The sequence below is a fragment of the Sturnus vulgaris genome, chromosome 3 (assembly GCF_052056855.1).
Source record: "Sturnus vulgaris isolate bStuVul1 chromosome 3, bStuVul1.hap1, whole genome shotgun sequence".
Taxonomy (NCBI): Eukaryota; Metazoa; Chordata; class Aves; order Passeriformes; family Sturnidae; genus Sturnus; species Sturnus vulgaris.
The window spans coordinates 61,388,646-61,409,053 of NC_142245.1; the positions used below are offsets into that span (position 1 = coordinate 61,388,646).

At 38.1% G+C, this 20,408-nt stretch overlaps 1 protein-coding gene across 4 annotated transcripts in view; it reads right to left on the minus strand.

Moving 5' to 3' along the window:
• The window catches only part of TMEM200A (transmembrane protein 200A), a 50,619-nt gene that overhangs the window by 6,916 nt on the left and 23,295 nt on the right, over nt 1–20,408 (minus strand). Inside the window, exon 3 of one of the 4 annotated variants that reach the window (XM_088161822.1) lies at nt 18,785–18,934. The exons of the other annotated variants lie outside the window; for them this stretch is intronic. The gene's annotated coding sequence lies outside the window, so the exon portion shown is untranslated. The remainder of the gene's footprint in view (nt 1–18,784; nt 18,935–20,408) is intronic. 4 annotated transcript variants of the gene reach the window in all.

Here is a 20,408-nt window from a genome sequence, read left to right on the forward strand (position 1 = left end):
CTGGTAGAGACAATACAGCAATAGCCAAACAAAGAGTAGTTCCACAAGCAGAGAAAACCATCTCAAATCACAATTTTATGTACCAGCAGTTTTTTATTTAGCAGAGTTTAACAAGCAGCCCTGCACACCAATAGGTGTTACTATGCATCTCCCTTCTATCCACTCATCAAAACAGGACCTGGCTGAACAGATTAAAAAATAAAGCAACAAAGCAAAAAACATCCTTTGCATTTATGACTGTGGGGTTTAGTTAGTAAAACTTTAATTGATAGTAGGTGAGAAAAAAGCATGTGGATTGTGATCCTAAAAATCTTTGTGATTTCAGCTAGTATTTCAAAGTCATGCTAGCAAAAGCCAAGGATGTGACATTTAAAACATTAAAGCTTTGAAATTTCCAGGTGAATCCAAGCCATTTGGGTTCAAATTCCCTTTAATGGTGTCTGTTCTAGGCTGTAAAGGGATAAGCTCAGGGACTAATCATGCCCTTTTAACCTCCGGGCTGCCAATCACCTTGTGGAAGCAGGACAAATTGTGCAAGCAGTTTCACAGCACAAAAAAAGGGATGACAAGCTGCCCACAGGTCAGGCAAGGCAAGAGCACCAGGGTGTCCAAGTGGCAGCAGTAAGCAGAAAGTCCACTGCAGACATGAAAAGATGAGGTTCCCTAGATGTTGGTAGACCATGCAGCTGTATCAAACAGTCTGTATTTGCTTTAGAATAGAACCACATTAAACAGTTAAATCTCTGCAATCATAATTGAAAAATAAAAGCTTGCTATTAAGGACACATCTGATGTTAAATCTGAAGTTTGACAGTTATTCAGTTATTTTAAATATCTAGATCTGGCAGTGGTTTTCAAATCTGCACTGTACTGGTTGAAGCAAGACCATGGGGGCCCAGCAGAATCTGTGAAAGATAACTAGGTATGGCACATCAGAAGTTTTTCATTGCACAAATTTGAGAACTCAAGCAAACTAAGAAGGGGAAATGAATTTTTAAAAAACCAGTCCAGGCTTTAATAAGAGTTACGAGATCTCATTTTCATACATATTTTTATAACTATACTGTGTCATTTTGAAGCACATACAAAGAGGCACCTTTGCATGGTACAAAGGGTCACAGATCCTTTCTATCAAAGTGATTTGGATGCAAATTTCAGTTGCGGCAGGTATTTGAAGGAGACACATTGAACCCACAGTGGATATATCAAATACTATTTGCACTCAAATTCATTCTATTTCATCAGTAAACCTGGACCATGGCACTCCCAATCATGATCATTATGACAATTCACTTGTACTAAAGCACAGGAAAGAAAGTACAAGTATGCCTGTGAGTAACCCAACTTTAACCTAACTTCCTAGCCTAGCTTTCCTCAAGCTCTTACACTGTCTGCATAACAACTCGGAGGAAAGGTTATAAAATTACACCAAATCACAGCAATTACAATAAGAAAGCCTTGACCCGCCACTATTATTTGGGGGGGGGGAAATGAAACCCATACCAAACCACCAAACTAGTCTAATAAAGTTATACTTAATTACTATTAACTAATTCTCTCAACTGGACAGGGACCAGACCTTTCTTACAGAGATAAAACTGATCAATATACTAGTCTTCACAATGACTTAGTTTCTCTTGGCAGTAATACAACCCTCTCTTTCCTTTAGAAATATTTTCTCTCCTTTAGGGGGAGAAAGTTCCTTCCTTTATCCAGTTTGCACGTCTTGTGTGTGTCCTTGTCTCCTGTCCTAAGACCATCTGCTTGGTTCTGGCTTCTTGATCACCCCTCTGTAGGTACTGGGGGCTGTTGCTTTGTCCTCCCAGAGCTGCCTCTTCTCCAGGGCCGAATCTGCCCCCTCTCAGCTCAGCCTGCTCTCAGAAGACAGCTTCAGGTCCTGGCCTCCCTGGGGCCCCATGCTGAACTTGCTCCAGTCTGCAAACATCCTTCTTCACACTTTATTAATGTGAAACTCAAACTATTTGGGCTTTTATTTGGCTCTAAACTAACGTGAAATAATACAGCAATAACTAGGGAATTTGAACTAACATTTGCAAACTTAGAAATACTGAAAAATATAATTGTAGGATAAGTGAAGGTGCCTGTTAGTCAGATTTGGGGAGTGCTGTGACTCCATGCTTTAAATCACAGTGAAAAAAATCCCTTTACTTCATCACTTACCATATCTGCCACATACATTAATTATTCCAAATATCATGCCAAGGTCAAATGTAAGGTGAACACCCAACAATACTGCATAAAGATGAATGCCTGAGCTGCTTATCCTCTTTGCTATTATTTCTCCTGCAGCCTGATCCTTTCAGCGGGTCATATATTGTAATTCTGTGCAAAATCAGCAACATTCAATATCGGCAGCATTACACAGAGCTCGTTAACTACTCACAAAAGCACAGAACACACATCAAAGAGGGAAAGGAGGAACCTGAGTTTCTATATTTTGTTTCCAAGATGCTGCTCTATGACTTGGCCTAGATTTGGTCTGCCAGCTTTTGCATGGCCCAGTTGAACTCACTTTTAAATTTGTTCCATCTGCAACTATGTCTACTGGCACACTGCAGTAGATCAGGCGTGGGTCTACAGAAGTCGTGGATTTTACCAATGTAAAACTCACAAAACATGAGGTCTCCTATGTCTAGAACAGCTTCCCAGTCATTATACAGGGAACCAAACACATTCTCAGGTCACAAAACATCTGTCTCACACAGCATAAACCCACCTGTCCCACCACTGTCATGTGCAATGTCCTGAATTCCCAGCTGTCCGTCTCTTCCTATTGGAACTATTTTAGTTAAAGTCCTAGATGATGAACTAAAGGAACACAAGGTTTCAGACACTGCATGTACTTATTTGTGGAATGCTTACATAACCTCTGTATCCACTGTATTAAATTATCAGTAAATTCAGTGCTGTAACTTGTTTTTGGAAGTGAACACCTATAACTTCTTTGCTTATGCATAAAAATTTCCACTTCCTATGCATAGATATATCACATCTTGTTCCATAATCTATTACAGAACTACAGCAAAAAGCAAGGAGCTAAAAAAAGACTGGGGAAACAAAAATGGCAAGTACCTTTAAAAGATTTGAAGAAAAGTTGCTTAAAATGCAATTGATTAATAAACTTTTTAAATTTTCTTCTTAGAAGAAAAAAAAAAATCTCAGAATATGCACATAGAAAAATAAAAACTGGATAACAAGGTTTCACTGTTGCTTTTATTTGCTTTCATTATCCAGTTAGTCAGAGTCTTTCTACTAAAAAACAGCTAGGATTTTTTTAGCCTAAACTGAGCAAGGTGATAACTGCCCTTTATGACTGAAGTGACAAAATCTGTTTCCAAGCTATTTTAGCACTTTAGTTTGTGTAAACCCATTTTCTAGTGAAAATCAGTACTACAAATGGAAGTAGATATTGGCTATTTAGCCAAATATGCATAATTACTTTAGATACTTTTGTTCACTCAGATTATTAGTGTTCATATTCAGTAAATAGAAATCCTGGTTTATATATGTCTACAGGCACAGAAGTAGACTATTTCAAACCTTTTATGCCATGCAATCTGTCACTTTCAGTATCAACAGAAAGTAAAGCATTTTGTTGAAAATCACATTATAAGCACAATCTAATTAAAACATGTAAAATAAGCATGCGGCTATTGATGCATTTGTTTTGTTTTGGTTTTTTTTTTTAGTTTTTATATTTTGGACGTCACCAAGGGAAAAAAGGAACTTCTTTTAGAAGCAAGTGAAAATTTTGATGTAATACTATAGCCTATCACCTCTAAAACTGAAATCCAAAATGAACAGAACTAATCTAAATTCTGAAGCAAGTTCACACGATGCAGATCAGAGACCAGTTATCAACCATAAGTCATGAAATAAATTTTATAAAGGTCTCTAGATGTTTCTGAAAGACTGAATGTGTAAAAGCAGAGTAAAAGATATATTCTCTGCCGTCTACTGCAAAGGAAAAGAATGACTAAACATGCCAGGGTTCAGCACACCAGAAAAACTCAGTTTCCTAATAAAAAACAAGCATGAAACAAGGTTGGAAATGTTAGGAAATACCTTAATTTTCAAGCACTAGGATTGCTGGTTCTTCAATTCTTACACGCAAAATTTTGAATAAGACAGTGACTGACACTTGGTGTGGAGGTAAAAGCACAGCAACGCTGGAGTGCTCTGGCTACCGTTTTACACTCACGTATCATCCAGCTTAACTAGCAATATGCTGCTTGATTTAATCAGAGCCAAAACCTCCAGCCTGGACACACACCTCATGTAGGAAGTGAGCAGATCTCAAGACCAAACACCAAATGTCCTTATCTGCACTACATGCTCAATTAATCAAGTTAATTTGCAGGTTATAACAACTGTAATTTCTCACAGCATACAAATCCAATGACTGTAAGACCAAATAGTACCAGGAACAAAATGGAGTAGGTATTTCACAGAAAGCTTAAGGAATGCCCATATTAATATGAAATCAAATCTATTTGCTCCACAGCTGTCTGAGCAACACTGTCACCCTGACCTAGAAAATACTTCCTGTTCTATAAAACATGCACTCAAAGGAGCAGGAGTTAGCATGCTGTGTTTACTGTCAAAAGACTTAGCACCAATTTTTTAAACATAAATAATGCAGGAGTCTAACTCTCAAGAGCGCTTAGTTATCTATAATGTGTAGTTGTATTAGAAGATCTCAGTGTATGATAGAGGTACAAAAATTATGTTAAGTGCTCAACAAAATTTAAGTACCTAGGACCAAAAAGAAACTGCAAAAGCCACAGAGCTAGCCCTGCTACTTGTCCATTAAGCCTGGCAACATAATTTTAAATTAGTGGCCAAGATAATTATCTGGAAATGGACGTGTCCCGAGTGCCAGACCCCTCCACCAGCAAGAGACTTTATTCTATGTCATTAGTAAAGTTCATGCCAGGGGTCTTTAGAAGGAGAACAGGAATTTGGGGTCCCTGAACACCCCAGCCACAAGGTGTGAGTGTTTATGTGGCCAAGACAAACATTTACCATAGCACAACTGTGGCCCTAAGCTATCATTGCACTCACCTTGTCTGTCACTACCTTCTGAAATCTCTTCTGAAAACACGAGTCAGCACTAGGATGTCTTTTACACTGAAGGCCTTCATGCAAGTTTATCTACTCTGCCAAGCAGCAACACAAATCAGCCCCTCCTAAGGTCTCTGCTGTTATAGCTAGCAAGGTCACAGTACCTGAGTTGTCACATTTAAAGACATTTCCAGCATCTCAACACTAATTTTTGGTGATTCAGAGGTACAGGTGGACTCTCAATTACAATACCATTATATTCGTTTACAGGGGCAGAAAAGTCAGTGTACGAGGTTTAGGTTATTCTATGTTAGCAAATCAATTTGTTTCAAAGGCTATCATTGTATCACAGCTATTATTAGGACATTCATAATGGAGAGAAAATTTTCTTGGGTCTCAAGAATCCCACAAAAATAAGCAAACTGGTTAGTATGATGCTATTTCCAGTATGTCAACAATACTTTCAAATGCTAGATACAAAAAAGGGATAGTCAAGCACTATTTCATAGAGAATGGAAAGCATAGTTCAAAAATACTTCTGGTATACCACATCGTCAAACTTTTTTGTCCATTTATGGATGACAGAGAAATAAATTATTAAATTAACAGTAAACTTCAATTATGTCTTCAATTGCAGGCTAGAATGATCCTGCCAGACATCCACATGGGGGCATCAGTAGAACCTGTAAGCATCCACACTTCTACTCAGCCTGCTGATGGGCAAACACAAGTTACAAAGTACAGACAAGAGCAGCAGTTTCAAGACACAGATTAATATTTCACATGTATAAAACAACAGAAATGTCAATATGAAGCCACTTCTGTTATGCAATTTATCCACCACAAACAATTTCTTCTGTAATTGTAATCAGCTCCAATATCACTTGCATTACAATAAACATTATTTGTCGTTCCCAAAATTAAGGGTACTATGAACAGGAGGAACCCACTGGGAGCAAAGTAACCTATGAGCAGTGAGACACTAAGAGAAAGACATGCTGAAACTCTGTGGGCCAAATTTGTGGAACTCAAGCTTTGGTAGCAGAATTCACTTATACAGGATACATGACTTGCATAGTAACTTCCTTTTTCCTTTTACCATCAAAAATCTGTGAACATTATTGGGGATTAAAGCTAAACAATTCCTTGGTAGTGCATGAACAAAGGCCAGTTAAACAGAACAGAATAACCGCTGCCTCCTCACTTCTACTTGCTTCCAGCATGTCCAAGTGTTCATACAGGGGACTTCACATATAGCACAAAACTTGTGACCCTTAAAAGGTCCTCCCTCACCTCAGACACCTACACTCCAAGCTGCTGCCCTACATTTTAAACATACATAGCTCGTCCATGGGGCTGAATCCCCTGAAATATGGCTGAATTGCTCTTACTTCATTTTACCTCTGTGAATCAGCCTGTCCTGGTATTTTACAGAAAACCATCTCCCTCCAGTTGTTCCAGTTAGATTGAGTTCCTAATAGAGAACTCGTGCAACAGTAGGCTTCCAGGCCTTAGGAAAATTAGAATATTTCTAGCACATGAGGAATGATAAACAGTAGTGGTACCTAAGGTGTGGTGCCCTAGTTAAAGACCTATTAATGGATGCATTGCTGATAGCATGCTGGCTTATCTGGTGTGTTGTGCATTTTCAGTGCCCTCTATTTGTAAAGCCTATGTATCTGTGTTTTAACATATTTGACCTACCCTGTAATTGCCCATGTAATTTCAAACATGATCTCAGTTGACTCATGTGATCATGACAGATGTCAACACTGACTGATGCTAGGTAACATTTTAATTCAGGAGGAAAAGCAAACTATTATTAGCATGTATTATAGGTTGCAATTTCTTCACAAAGACTTGCAGTAATTTTTTCTCGCCTTGAGGTCCTCATTTAGTTTATTGTTACGTCATCTCATGCCATTAATATTTCACCTACTTTGCTTTAGTCTGGATATAGTCATTGTTAATTAAAGAGATAAATATCAGTTTAATGAATTTTCTCCTCACTTGCACAAAGCCAGTGTAATGTTCAGAATCAAGCACTTACAACTTAGGCACATTTAAACTAAAATGAATGCATAATCACAATTCTTTGAGGCACCTTGTTAAAAACTGTTGATCTGTGATACAAATATAGACAGCATAAACAATTAAGAGATGATTCCAACAAGAAGTTAAAAGTCCAAAAGACAGAAAACACAGTCAAGTTTCTCAAGTGTAAAATTTACATTTCTGGCTTTAGAATTTTCTCAGATAATCACAGAGCATTTGTAGCTATCAATCAGCCTGGTATAGCTAAACATTTAGCCAAATTTCTGAATACATTGCTGAGGAGAAAAGAAAGTAAGGGTCAGTAAAACTCAGCAGACTACTGAATAACAACAGATACAGTATGGGTTACTCTCTTTTCTTTCAGGAAATTACTGCAAAACTGCCAATTCCGTGTAAAAAACGGGAAGAAGAAATGGGGAGAGGGAGATTATGCTGAAAGTGTAGCTACAGGAAGCTGTCAGCAGCTCACCATAAAGGTTTCAGTTCAGAGTGTAGGGGAAAGAGTGAAATACAATTACACCAGTTAATTACTTTTTCAGTAGAAGGCTATCAACACGTTGTCAGATTACTTCAAATAGATTTTTTTAGGCAGTTAAAGAAACAAGAAAAAGCAACACTAAAATTATCTATGCATATTTGAAGGCATTCACTAAAATTCACAGAACACTTAAAAAATCTTTATTTATGATTCCTCTTTTCTCACAGTTGTGTTCAAAGGTCACAATTCAACGCATATTCCTCCTAGAGGAAATACAGAAGGAATACTAATGTAAGTATGGAGTAAGAGGCAGCTTTAAAATATAACAGACATTATGGAACAGTAGGGACTGTCCAGATTAGTACAACCAGGGCATGCCTGATGTGTAGCCAGTCTCCAGTTTCGTGAGATACTGTCAATGCCACGATTCTGAACACAGCTACTAATCTCTTTCACTTCCTTATGAAAACCTCAAGGGCTTTGATTCTGCAGAAAAGGCACTTCCTAGAAAACTATGGGTAAAGTAAATGGGTTAGACAGCTAGATTAGTGTGCATATGTATGTATTTATACAAGAGTTCAAGTTCATTATGTGACTAAAATGTGAATAAAGTAATTACTTCTTTAACAGCAGTGAAAGAAGTGCAGTAATGGTACAGTAAGCCAGATACCTGATAAAGCAAAAAGGACGACTGGTTTGTTTGTTTGTTTGTTTGTTTGTTTGTTTTTCTAAAAGTCTGCCCAAGAATTAGCAGAGCAAAGATCAAAAGGAAAAAGTTCTGTATAACTGAGCTGATAGAACTGAGCTTGATATTTGAAATAGTGGCTGATAGAACTGCAGACACTGAGGACCACACAAAATGAATAAAGTAGAGAAGCATGCAGAAAGATGAACCAGATCACGCAACTATGTGCAAACAGTCTGGAATGTCAGAGATAGAAGGTAATTTAACCAAGGCAAATGCCAAAAAAATTAAGATAACAAATGCAAACATGCTCAAAAGCAAGGAAAAAATCAAACTAACAAAGATACCTATGCAAGCAATGAAAAAACATGACAGATGATAATAAAATCAAAAGGGAAAGTAAAAAAAAAAGCATCTGGTTATGAGAACTGCTTGATTTGTAGGAAATATGTAAGGTCTGTGGGAGTTAACTAGTCAGATACACTTGCAGCTTCTGGTAGATTTGGCAGCTGATCACATCCTCCAAGTTCAGCTGGAGGACAAGATTTTACAGAATAAGATTCTCCTTTTCCTTTCACATCACATCACTGTTCTTCCTCTATAGAAAGGATCTACCATCACCTGCCCAGAGGCCAAAATAATCACTTCACTGGTGCTTTATTTAGACTTCTCATTTAGGCTTCTCATTTACTCTTTCATTTTCCTTATCCTAGGGCATCAGTCAGACACCATCAAGAAGGCTTGCTGCAGTCCTTTCAGGAGTCGTGGACTGCTCTGTGCTTGCTCAGTACAGCCAGCTAGCACAGCCACCATCAGACAGAGTGGGTCATAAGCCCCCAGCCTCAGACACTTACACCACCAGGTTGCCCTGAAACACATGCAGATCGTTTCCCAGGGTGCCTTGATATTCCAGGGGGTGGTTCTAAGAGAGGCACATCCCAACTGAGAGCATTCCAGGTTCTGCCAACTCTGATGCTTCTGCCTTTCAAATTACTGTGAATTTGAGAAAAGGTTCAACACAAGCCTTTGGCAATTTTTCACAGCTGAGTTGATGAGTGGGTGAAAGAAAGGGTCAGAACAGAGGGCACTCACAACATTTCTGCTGTAGCCACTGAAAGCTAAATTCAGAAGTTGCTTACAACATAATTTGAAATATAATTTCTGTACTGTCTGAAAACGGGATAGATCATTTAGTATTCTTCTTGTTTTTAATACTGGCAAATTTCTATTTGTTGCAATTGCTATTCAGGATCTTTGAAGGATCCTGCTGCAAAGCTGCAACCATGAACACCCTGAGCACTTCATATTGGCTAAAAGCTGTGTCTAGATTTTTCACGTGGACAGTCCACCTCCATATAACTCCAAATCACATTTTCCAAGCTATGGAAAATGCTTGTATAGCAGACCTCTATTACCTTCTTACTGATAACATGTGTCAGCCTTGTGCCACTCAGACAGAAGGAGCCTTCCCCATCCTGGGAATAGCCAGTGACAACATTGGCCCTGATAGTTTCCCAAGGGCTGTTACTACATGGCTTTGCTGTAACAGGAGCACAACACTCAGCTCATCACTGCCAGACATGCTGAAAGGAGGGAGACAATACTAGGAACTGCTTTATTTAAGCTGACTTAAATCTCCAAACGCAAACCCAACTGCTGTGTACTTTTTCTAACTTTTTTAGTTCATAATCTATATGTAGATCCAGAAATCTAGCCTGAAAAATCCCCACCTGAGCAGTAAAATAATGTATCCATTTTGCAGGAGGTTTGTGTGTGCACATTATATGGAGCCAGGACCTTAGAAGACAAGCCCAGATGTGTCCACCTGCTTTGGGGCTAGTGAGACAGATCTCTAAACTAGCCTGGAAGAAATTACTGCTTCTCCAGCTCAGAGGTCTTCCCAAAGAAGACTCCCTTGCATGAAGAACCTTTCTTGATAAAATAATTCTCACTTATATTGAAATCATTACAGAAATGTGAGTAAAGAACATTTTTGTTATCATCAAAGACTCACAGAACAGCTTGGGTTGCAGTGACCTTAAAGATCTTCTAGTTCTAACCACCCTGCTGTGGACAGGGACACCTTCCAATAGATTAGGGTGCTCAAAGCCCCATCCAACTCAGCTTTGAACACCTCCAGGGATGGTGAATCTACAACTTCTCTGAACAACCAGTTCCAGAGCCCCACCATCCTCATACTAAATAATTTATTCCTTATATCTAATCTAAATTCATCCTCTTCCACTTTAAAGCGATTTCCCCTTGCCTTACCACTACATGCCCTTGTAAAAAGCCCCTCTCCTGCTCTCCTTTAGGCCCCATTTAGGTACTGAATGCTCCCCAGAGTCTTCTCTTCTCTCAGCCTGTATTTATTGGAGAGGTGCTCCAATCCTCTCACTATCTTTGCAGCCTCCTCTGGACTCATTCCAATAGGTCATTAATCATTAACAGATGTTAATGACATCACCATCATCATCCCCTGGTGCCATAAATACCCCATGTGATCCTGCTCACAGAGGATCAGTGTCTGTAAGAAGATTCTAATTTTCTTTTCATCTGAAGTATGACATAGGTCATGCAACTCCTAAAGCATCATGACCATGGTGTCACATAAACTTCTTTCAGAGTTGCTGGGAAATCCATGTCATTCTAAAAGCCACAAGTCCTACGAGCTCTGAGAGCTGGTCAGAAATTGAGATACCAATGTGTCATCTTTTTCTAGCTTGAAAACATGCAATCCATGCATGATGAAACAATTCATGCATGCTACAGCACCATACTTCTCTTCTCTTCTCTCTTCTCTTCTCTTCTCTTCTCTTCTCTTCTCTTCTCTTCTCTTCTCTTCTCTTCTCTTCTCTTCTCTTCTCCTTTTCTCCTCTCTTCTCTTCTCCTCTATTCTATTCTACCCATAAATAAGCACAGTGACACCTGTCCTTGGTAAGTGTGAAAAAGCTCTAATTGCATCACACCGCCATGTAACACTTGTTCTGAAAAAATAGTACTCAAGAACATTGGTGAAGTACAGTACAGCCCAGAGAATATTTGTATGAAACCTTCAATTTTCCAGCACTTCCTGATTATCTTCTGATTTGAGCTGTGTGACCCAGCTGAGCATTAACATTGATTTTTTGATTTAATTACTGACACTCTGGCTTGGAGAGCTGTGACATGCTGAAATTCAAATGAATAGGCCTTGCCCTGGCCTCCTCCTAATGCATGCTGTGCTGATTAATCCAATCCTGTTTTGATTTTCTGCATGCACGATACGTTTATCCATTCCCATTCCTTCACAATGAGTGCTGTTCACAATTTGCATCCCTGATTTACCACTGATTAACCATATGCCCCACATCAGCTTCATGTACTTCACTGAAACTGGTATCACAGAAACCTGTTGCTGTATAAGGAACAGGGGCAGTAAGAACAAGGCAAAGGGAGGGCAGACAGGAACTCAATCTGTGTTTTGAGGAAGGATTTATGGATTTAGATTTGTATAAGCTGCAAAAGGCATATATTCTTCACAACATCTTTATTCCTATCCCTTTCTCTTGACAGCATATGTGGTTGCATTACAGCTCAGTTGTTAAGAACCTTTATTTCATGACTAAAGTAAGTAGATTAAATCCATCCAGTGCCAACTCAACTGTCTCGTGGAAGGGGGAAAGAAAGAGATGCTATTCTGAGCTAAAAAGTACTGACTCATGCTTCTTACTGTAAAATCATAACCAGATCCCCACCATACCAAAACTGACTCTTAGTCAATATCACAATGAAGTCATGTTCAGGAATATAGCTATAAAAATGACATCATCATCAGATTATCACCAATAGAATTTAACCACTTCCTAAAGTTGAACATCCATTTCCTCTATTTGGAACAATTAATCCACAAAAAAGCTGAGGGCAAAATCTTGAAAAGTGATGCAGAAACTTTTTCAGCAATTACCTGGGAATCTTCATTCAAAATGGAAATTGAGTTCCCAAATTACTTAGGAGTTTTTGAGAGTTTTACACTTGTAAACTGTAGGGTTTGAACCTAAAATTACAAAAAGGTTCCTCTTTAAGCATCTGAGTATTAGATCTTCCCAAATTCAATCCGTTAACTGGGCCATGGCTCTTTTTCTCTGACCCTACAACACAGTCTTCAAATTCCTATTTAGTAATCACCAAGAAATTAAGTTATAACTGTTTCCCTAGGGCAGCTGTTCCTTGTTTCTGCCTTATTCTTCCCATATGTCAGCCTTATAAAGAATTGGATTTTAGATTTTCAGACAAGCTTTCAACTGATGAATTCCCACCTTTGCTGTCTGTAGATCTAGAAGGCTTTACTGTAACAGTCTTTGACAATGCAAAAAGAAGAAAAACCATATTAAACAAGAACACCAATGTCATACTGTTCACTTTCCTAATGTGTTTATAGGAATTGCCCCGTCTTTGCATTTTTCACTCTTTATTTCAGCAGTCCAGTCTGCCTGGGGTCTTATGAGTTGTACATAAAAAGCAGATTTAAACATATTAAATGATGCATAAATTCAGTAGTTCCTCCTTTAAATTACAGTAGGCTTTATATAGCAAGGAGGTGTGTTTGTAGGTAAAAAAACAAGCCTATTAGCAAAATTATTATCAAAGATTTACCAGTCTTTTGTTGAAAGGATCTAATTATAAAGTCTTTCCATTTTGCTCTTTGAAAAAATGCTTCCTTATAGTTCACAGCCAATGTGAACTTCTGAAGAGCCTTCCTGTAGAAAATTGCAGTAGATGGGGAAAATGAATAATATATCATAAATCTACACAGAAAACAATCTTTATTATAAACATATCACTATCATATATAGGCAGCAGCAATAGTTTATTCATAAGCTCTCTCTTGTCAGCAGTGTATGTAATTTGTGGACTTAGCATCAAATGATCATCAAATGATTACACAAGTGCTACATTACTGAATATACCATGCATTCAAGACTGATTTGCTTATGCAAACAGAAAATAAACATATTAATAGCATAAACAAATTATATAAGTTTTTTTTCCCTAAAGTCTGCCTTGCTGAAACACTGAGGCTGGCCCATCGACACAGTCCTCTTCATAGGAATCACTTCACATATTACATTTAATATTCAACTCCTCAGAAAACATTTTGTTCTTTCTCTATAATTGAAAAAAAACCCTATGCTTTGTATCACATTAACATTCAGAATCACTTCTGAAAATAGAGACTCATAGCACGTCCTGAGCTGGAAGAGACTCAAGAATCATTGACAAGAACCACTGAGTCCAACTCCTGGCCCTGCCAGGATTCCCCAGGAGTCCCACCATGTGTCTGAGTGCATTGTCCAAACTCTACATGAACTCTTGTAAGGCTTGGTGCTGTCACCACTTCCCTGGGGAGCCTGTTCCAGTGCCCAACCACCCTCTGAGCGAAGCATCTTTTCCTAGAACTCAACCTAAACACAACTGCAGTCCATTCCCTCACTGGTGATGAGAGTGAAGAGACTGGTGTCTGCCCCTCTGCCTCTGCTTCCCCTCAAATGAAGATTTTGAAGCCTACAATGAGGTCTCCCCTCACTCTCTTCTCCAGGCTGAACAAACAAAGTAACCTTCACCACTCCTCATAAGGCTTCCCCAACTGACTGAAAATGTTTCTTAAAGCCAATCTAAAATCTAGGGATTATTCCCGTTCTTATGAAATTCTCTTACTGCCATTCTAAATCCTGTTTCTCAGAGCCTTCTACTGCCAGCTGCTGTCAAGAAGCATAAATGGCGTCCTGAAGAGCACAAGTCAATTTGAGGTGGAGCAGCTTAGGGAATTGGAGATTTTAGCCTGGAGAAAAGGAGTGGGCTCAGGGGTGACCTCATCACTCTCTACAGCTATCTGAAAGGAGAGTGTAGTGTGCTGGGGTGGGCCTCTTCTCCCAGGTAACAGGTGGCAGAATGAAAGGAAAAGGCCTCAAGTTGCACCAGGAAAGGTTTACACTGGATATTAGGAAAAAATTCTTCACCGCGAGGGTTTGTCAGATGTTGGAACAAGACTACTCAGGGAAGTGGCTGAGTGACCAACTGTGGAGGTATTTAAAAGATGTGGCACTTGGGGACATGGCTTAGTGGTGGACTGGGCAGACTTAGGTTAATAGCTGGACTCTTGGTCGGATCATCTTAAAGGTCTTTTTCCAACCTAAACAATTCTATGACTGAAGGGTATCTGAAGATGTATATGTTAGACTGTGCTCTCTCTATAGGGCAGGCACACTGATTGTGATCTGCTGCTCTTTTCCAAGCCGTGTAGGAGTTAACAACTCTGTCAATTCTGAACAATTTTTAGTTAACAGGTGATTTTAAAGTGTTTTCTGTTACTAGATACATTTCAGAAATTAAAGCAAACACTCAGTGAAGATTGCTTTGACACTAATTAGTTAAATTCCTTGAAAACATGTAAAGCAAAACTTTTATTCCAGTTCATTACACAAAAGTGGTCTTATTGGAACCATCGTGAGGGACAGTTCCAAAACTGAGATCAGATTGCATACTGTACTCCTCAGGGCAACATTATTAAAACAAAAGAAAAACTTGCAGCCAGTGAGATTTAGATGGGACTGTTTGTACTAAACATAAACACAGATGTCTTCCTGAGTCACTGCCTGAATCCAGGCACCCTAGATTAACAGAAATTAAATTCTCCTATCATCATAGACAAAACACAGATAAAGAACCTACTGCTTACTCTTGTAAGCCAAATATCATATACTTAAGAGAATATCTGTTGCATAACAGCAGTGAATTTAATTAGTTTGTTTCAGTAGTGAATTTAATTATACTGTTTATCTGTGAACATTTATGCAAAGATATATATCTTCACATTTGCATCCTGACATGACTAATGAAAGTACAGTGTTTTGTCTGTAACTAATTCATTTTCACTTAATACTGCAATGACTGATTAATTTCATTTTCTGGTGTGGAGGCCATCCTGGAACACAGTCAATGTTCCTTCAGAACCTCTGAACTTAATTATCCCCAAATAGAAGGCGAAGAAATGGAGACAATTTTTCTCTCTCCTTTTTTCTTTTCTTTATCTCTGAAATTACCTGCTGTGTTTCAGAAGATTTTTCAAAGATTTACAGCAAAGCAAATGCTACTCTGATTGGTGCCCAATTCTCAACAAAAACTTTGCATTTGTAAGGCAAGTAAAATTCGTTCTGGAAATGTCTGTTAGGATTACATTTAGTGTAATTCATTTAAACTAAATTAGAAAAAAAATCACCTATATTTATAGTTCTGGTCCTACTTTTTTAAACTGCATATAAAACTATCATTGGCTTCTATGGAAGTTTTAGATGTGCAAGGAATACAAAATTATATTAAAGGATATGGGCCATTTATTTAAGAGTTTGACTCGATGATCCTTGTGGGTCCCTTCCAACTTATCCTGTGAAATTGTGAATCTGTGATATTAAGTTGCTTCTCCCACAAGAAATAGTATTATGAATACCAAATAAGTACACTGGTGAGGAGATCTTGAATTTTGAGAACACAGCAGATGTCTCCTCTCAGTATGGAGCAAAGGTAGGTCTTTTCATTCAATTTCTAATTGTTTCAGCTTTCCAAGACTTCTCACATCATTGCCAAAACATTTTTCCATTCTACAATTATGGAATGTAATCTCAAATTCTGATACATGACTGAAAAATAATAAATCAGGTATGAGAACTGAGTCACAAAAATCAAGATGGCTGTGACAACACTGCATGAAATTCTAATTATTGACAAGAATTGCAAAATTTGCACTGACTTATAGAAGGACAGACCTTCACTTGTCAAATAAAATATTATTGTGTGGATATTCTGACATGGTCCTTTCACGAACACTAACATATTTTGGAAGCTACAGGAATGTGAGGAACACCACATAGAATATGAGAAAATGTAGAATGCAAGAAGAAAATTTTTCTTACAGTGCTAGCTTTCCAAAATAAAATATTATTATTTCTAGTGGATAATCCAGCAACCTATGCAGCAACTCAGCATTCTGAATTTTTAGTTGCCCAGGCATGGTACCCCAGGAGTGACTTTGAAAGTGGAGCAATATGGAGAATTGTTTAGATGTGAATATAAATAGCTTTTATCTTTGCAAAATCTTAAGCAAGCAAAACTAGTTCTGGGTCATAGTTTTCTATGTGTCATTACCAGTTTAAAAAGTTACTTTTCAGAACAAATTTTGATTAAATACTCCCTTTGTCAGGGGAAAAAAAAAGTTTCACTTTCCAAACACTCAAAAAATATTTTGGTTGTCTCAACTTTTGTTCTCAATTTTTATTAGTTTAGAGAAACCTGTCTACTTATTGTGGTATGGATGCCCATACAGGCATCATGAGTTTTCTAATCTCTATTGCATCTTCTGCAAACAGATTTAATTAGAAAAACTGCTGTTCTGATGTACATGTAGTATATCCTACATTTTAGCTCCATTCTATTTTAAATTTACAACATTGATTAAATAAAAACATGATGTAAAGAAACTTCACAGCAACTCTTCTTTCATATTATCGTCAATAATATGAGACAGAATGAAACGTTTCACACTTAAAAATGATTTCTTTAACCAAAATATTTCAGGTACAGAATGAGTCATAAATTACAACTTCTGTCAAAAGAAAGACACACTTCATATAGAACTGAAATTCATCTGATTTAAAAAATATCTGTTTATAAAATGTGATTCTGATCTCCACAAATTATGCTGCTTGTAAGAAACTTTAAAAAAATACTCACACCATTTTTAGATTCATACATTACCACCTGTCACAGGCTGCAGCCAGGCTTGACCCCTGAGGTTTTCCAAATTTTTGTCTTTGCTACAGAACATCCTACAAGCTTGCCAAGAGCTAAAATGCTGCTGCCCAAATAGAGTAGATTTATTAGAAAAGCTGAAGAAGTTTATTGCAGCGACCAGTTATTTTCCTTTAAGGTATCCCATTGTTCTCTCACTGAAATGTACTTTTGGTTGCCAAAACTTTTACATATTCCTGCTTGCTGGGTTTTATGAAGAACGAATTTTTAAACAATAGCTGCAAAGCTATTTTAAATCAGGAAGCTCCACCAAATAGATATTCTCTAAGGGTGATGGAGTTTCTGAACTTTATTTTCACTACAGTATTTTGTCAGACAACATAGTGCTTATCCTGGATAGAAGCTCAGTCAGGAAAACTTCCTGAACGATTTTTAGTATCCTGTTGCATCTTCCTCTCTGCCAGGCAAAAGACCACACATATCCTTCCAACTGCTGCCTGGGGACTTCTGAACAGCATTCATTTTACTTTCATCGAAGTGACCCCTTTGTCCCCTTCTTGGGGCTCCCTACTTGGTATCACACATGGGAGGATAAGCAGAGAAACAGAACAGATGGTGGCAACAGATGCCATTGCTCATCACAGGTGAAAGGCCATGGCTAAATTCACCAGCCCACAATTCCCATGTTTCCCTCAGCTCCCCCACCTCACATACTGTTACAAATACATCATCAGGAGAGGAACTTGGTTACAGGCCTACATATGAATCTTCCAACTCACAGCAAGGCTGATACCTTGATGAAACTTTGAATCCATGTTTAGAATTTAAGCATAGCTAATTAAAATAAAACCAAACGTTCACATATTTTCTACTCCTTGCTTTACTTGTTGCAGGAATAACTGAGAGCAAATAGCAAAAGGACACATTTTTTCTTAACTTTTTGTATCTGACAATATTCTTACACAGCAGGTTCTCTTTTTAATGTGGTCATTTAGACTGTTATTTGTAAGAGGTTTATTATACAGCAATACAAAAAATAGAGATAAATATGTTAACCTATTCGGGAGTACTCACAAGTCTAGCATTTGAAACTCACATTAGGCACTGATTTCTACCTTACATTGTCCCCCTTACTACTCTTTAATACACAAAAAATACATATTGAAGCTAAAAGCTCTTCAGAACTATTTGCACTGTCCTAACAGCCAGCCTTAAAATTGACAATGAAAAATAAAATGTTTATGTCTCCTGGGAAAAGACTTTATGATTACTGCATGATGCCACCAGCTAAAAGGCAAATACTAAATCCCCGTTTCCAGCCAAAATGCCTAGGAGAGACTAAAAGCAAAGAAGGGGGCAAGGCTTAGCATAGTTCACCTAGTCAAATATTCATATCTTGCATCAGGGATTTTCAAACTTCTGATGTTTGAAGACACCTAAAAATCTTCAATGCAACCTCCTGTAGAATGTATACAAACTTCTTTCCTCATTTTCCATAAGTGTCTTAGTTGTTCACAGACCCAGCCCCATTAACTTTCCATTAATTCCAAAAATAACATGCCGAAAACCACAATTAGAAATTCAGCAGCCAAATGAACCACCTTTTAAAGCTGAAAAGAATTAGTTTTAGAAGACAAATTTGTGAGGAAAAATTAAGGCAGGGGCGGAGAAAGAAACCAAAATAAAAAACCACATACTTGAAATTTCTTTACTGCATGTCAGAACGATTTCATAGACGTGTCCAGACATTGCAGCAAACTTCTTAACTTCTCAGGGCCAGATCCAATTGTCCTCATCCCACAGGAAGATCAGATCTCCAAATCTCTTGAGGCCGTAATGGACTGCTACTGAAAGTCAATGGCAAATCTCATGTCAGCTCCAAAAGGCAGAATTGGCAGTGATCAAATCTCTCTCCCATCACCATTATGTCTCCATCCACTAACTCCTTAAATCTCCATGTCTAACTGTTATTTTAACAGCCAGATGTCTTAAACAGGCACACTTGAGCTATGAAGCAGATCTTCCACAGATGGATCCAGGTCCTTCGTGCTGACTTTGACTAAATCCTGTTCTCCCCACTCTCCCTGCTAGGAAACCTTTGGCAGTTCCCAAGATAGCTGGTTTCCTTCACCCAGAAGCTGTTTCATTCACATGTAACTGTAGGCAGTGCTATCAGAAATTAAGTAAGATCTCTGCAGTGTAAGAGTAAGTATATCTGATCAGAAAAAAATAAAATAAGAAATTAGAAGAAATCAGAAGAAACAAAAAGCTCAGTATGAAGCTTTTACTCATAGGAAGAAAGCAATCATACAATAACCTTGGGTTAGCCCTAAAACCTAGAAATGAACGAGATGTCTGTCTCTGAAAACATTTGTTTTCTTGGTACTCATTGAATTTTTGAAATATACAGTTGCTTTTGCACAAATGTTCGTATTGTTAACTTATTCATCTGTGTTGGTGATAAAGCCATCATAACTTATCATTTTCTCTAGTCTCAGAATTCAACATTTCACTCCATAATGCCAAATTGGAAAACACTTAGGCAACAAAGTAAAAAGTCCCTGAATGCTGTTTATCAAAATAGTAACATCTGAAAATGAATTCAAATACAGAACATTTGCTGCTGTGCTGTCATAAAAATTCACAGCTGCACTACAGACCTGTGGTCTATGTTCTCTTGGGATATCTGCTGAGGTGGGAGAAAAGAACCCCAGCCCAACAAAGGAAGACAGGCTAAAAAATCCTCCCCCTGTAATAAAGGAATTAATACAGACATGGCATCAACCTCGAGCTGAAATGCAGCCATGTTCTTGAACACAGGACAGAGATTTGCTGCCTCTAGTTGCAGCCATTCTTGCCATATAATCACTACTTTGTTGGCTGGACTAGATGCTGTTGCTATGACTCATCTGGGATATCACCACGCTGCAGGAGAAATCCTGCTGTGAACTACAGTCTGTTCAATGTAGGAGTATTACAGTAGCTCACAGAAATTGTTCTAGGGCACTTACAGATGCCAAAATGCATTAGCTCTGTTACAAACAGTTCAAGTGGAACAGAGTGGAGCTACTCATTTGAGTAAGATTTTATTTACCGTTGGTACACAGGAAAGAGTTGGGTCTTAGTGATGCCATCTCTTTAAAAAATATGCAATTTCTAACACACAGTACACTGCAGATTATAAATTCCTTGAGGAGGTTTGAGAACAAGTCATACAGTGCTGCAAGTCCCACTAACTCTCTCTGCACCTGGGTCTTCGTGCTTCTATCTCTTCTGCATCCTATTAGCACTTCATGCTTTCTTCATGCACTTTCCTCAATC